Source organism: Pinus tabuliformis, chromosome 3_1, assembly GCF_031772625.1.
Source record: "Pinus tabuliformis cultivar Carrire ecotype Pingquan chromosome 3_1, CPIR1, whole genome shotgun sequence".
Taxonomy (NCBI): Eukaryota; Viridiplantae; Streptophyta; class Pinopsida; order Pinales; family Pinaceae; genus Pinus; species Pinus tabuliformis.
Window position 1 is genome coordinate 802,695,063 of NC_142301.1, and position 2,681 is coordinate 802,697,743.

Consider the following 2,681-nt stretch of genomic DNA (forward strand, 5'->3'; position numbering starts at 1 on the left):
ATCCAATCTTAAAAACAACCGTGAAAAATAATACTCCCTGTTTGTGTCAGATAACTCATGTGCTTGGCAATTCTGTCCTGCATATTAGTGCATCATAAAGCATACAACAGAAAGATGTGATGCCAACTAAAAGCTATCAGAAATAATTATCGTCTTTAGAATCCTCCAATCGATTTTTGAAATGTGTTTCCAAGTATCCTATTTTTATTTTCAAATCTGTGTGAATTTTGTGATTTTTTTTTTTTTTTATTTTTTTTTTTTTTATTTAATTTTAAATTTTTTAATTTAATTTTATTTTTATTTTTTTTATTTTTTTTTTAAACAACAAATTTTAAAAAGAAAATATTAAAAGTAATAAATAAATGAAAACATATTTATTTATTTATTTATATGTTGATTTTTTAATTTATTTAGATTTTTCTTAAACAATAAATTAAAAACATAAATGTTTTCATTTATTATTTAAGTTGAAATATATTTTTTTTTTTAATCAAAAAAATTTGATTTATTAAAACCTATTAATAAAAAACTAAAAAAAAACTATCACTAAAATGTTGTCCATACCAATCACAGTCACTCAAAATCGATGGTGGTATATTTTCAACGGCCAACACTGTTTCGGAAAGAACTTTGAGATGTCCAGCCACTTCAATATGAAGAAAGCTCAAGACTCGCCCTCTTCTAGCACTTTTCTTGCCTTTCGGCGCATCCTTTCGCCCCAGAACAAGCTTGACAGGAAAAATATAGAGGACGAATTGACTGACAAATCATTGAATATCCAACGATGGCAGCAGCAGTACCTTCACCCCAACCTCTCGCTCCAGCTATTCAGTCAGAACAAATGGTGCAGGTAGGAGTTGGAGCATTTATTGTGAAGGGAGAGTGTGTTCTCATCGGACGTCGATGGTCCTCTATCAGCCATTCCACCTATGCCATTCCTGGTGGCCACCTCGAATTCGGTTCGACCTTCTTTCTCTCTTTCAAATTCATTGTTTTCCCTTGTACTCATTAATGGGTAGAATGCCGAATCCTTGTTTATTCGCACATATGTGCAGGAGAGACTTGGGAGGAATGTGCTGCACGTGAGGTCATGGAGGAAACAGGGCTATCAATACATAATATACAGTTTGCAACAGTCACCAATGCTATAATAAAAGATGAAATCAGACCTTCTCATTATGTTGTTATTTACATGCGCGCAGAGCTGAGTGATCCAGACCAACACCCACAGAATCTAGAGCCTGAGAAATGTGATGGATGGGAATGGGTGGAATGGTCAAAATTCGATACTTTATCATCTCATCGCGTGGAAGAGGGATCATTTGCAGCTTTAGCTTGTTGTTGCTCACATCTCTTCCTCCCGCCCTTCTTATTGCCTGCCATCTTGTTCGCTTGCGAGGCCGGGCTATTTCGCGAAGAATGGCTTCTACTCTTCAAGCCTCGATGACAGTCTCTGCCAAAAAGCCTCTCGCCCTCTGCAAATTCTAGTGTCACTCAACTGCGAAATAGCCTTTTGGAATTTTACTGCGGAAGCTTCAAGGTGAGACCTCCGAAGAAATAGAAGCCAATCACTCTGAAAGCTATTATTGTCTTCAATTTGTGTAGAATCCGTCACCTGTCTATCATGTAATCAGCATGCAAATTGAATACAAGCAATTTTTCAGCAACTACTCCATGGATTTAGCCTGTATAGAAGGCCACCTCAACCGATTCCTTAATGCCCGCTCTGGATTGTCAACCAGCTTTTCTCCAGCAATTAAATGCTTTGAATCGGTTGCGGTTTATGGCAAGAAAGAGCGCCGGAGCGGTCGGATTTGATTCCTCACATTTTTGGAGTCGGATTTGGGTTTTTGGCTTGGAGTTTTAGTCGGCCATGGCAGATTTTTCGATGTGGATGCGGCGGTTTCTGTTGGGCAAAAGCAGGAAAGGTGTATACCTTAGGCAAGCCATCAATGACATTAGCGCTGAACCAAAGAAACTCATGGAGTATTGAGATGCACGGAACTGCGGCAAGAAAAAAAAAACAGAAAACCGTTACCACCACAAGAAGAACAATGACTAGACTGTCATTCTCTGAACTGTCAGTTTATTTCTCCAGAGGTGCATCATGGGGTATTTCAATCGCACTATCAATCTTCTCTTCTTCTATCTGATTTATCCAGATTCAGAAGATCCTTCCACTTTCACAGGAACATATGTAATTTTTGGCTCTGATATGAAGGCAACAAAATCAGAATCCTCAAATTTAACTCCAATCTTCTGGCTTATTGTAACTGTTTCTCCGATCATCTCTCCATATCTTTGACTGAAGGACGAGGATGTAATAGAATTCTGAGTTGCAGAAATTCTAGGTGGCAACACATTTGCAATTGCATTGATGAACCCACCGACACCATCTGCACTGTCAGAAGAAATATTCTCCATCGCTGTAGATTGACATGACGCAAGTGTAGTCGCAGAAGCAGCTGAGGATCCAGTTCCATTGATCTTCGTGCGGATCCAGTTCCATTGATCTTAGTGGTGCCTAGGCCTTTTATTCCTGGGACCTCAGTCAGTTAAGCCAATACGAATGCAGAAACAGGAGATAAGGCACGAATCGGAGATGAAATATTTGGATTCAGAAGGAGAAGACTATGATGCCACTTCTGCAACTTCGACCTCTTGCTCTGAGAATGTTGGAG

General features: G+C 38.7%; 1 pseudogene; it reads left to right on the top strand.

The window, feature by feature from the left end:
• The first annotated feature begins 784 nt into the window (after positions 1-784).
• On the top strand, positions 785-1,447 carry LOC149189883 (nudix hydrolase 1 pseudogene; annotated as a pseudogene).
• The last annotated feature ends 1,234 nt before the right edge of the window (positions 1,448-2,681 follow it).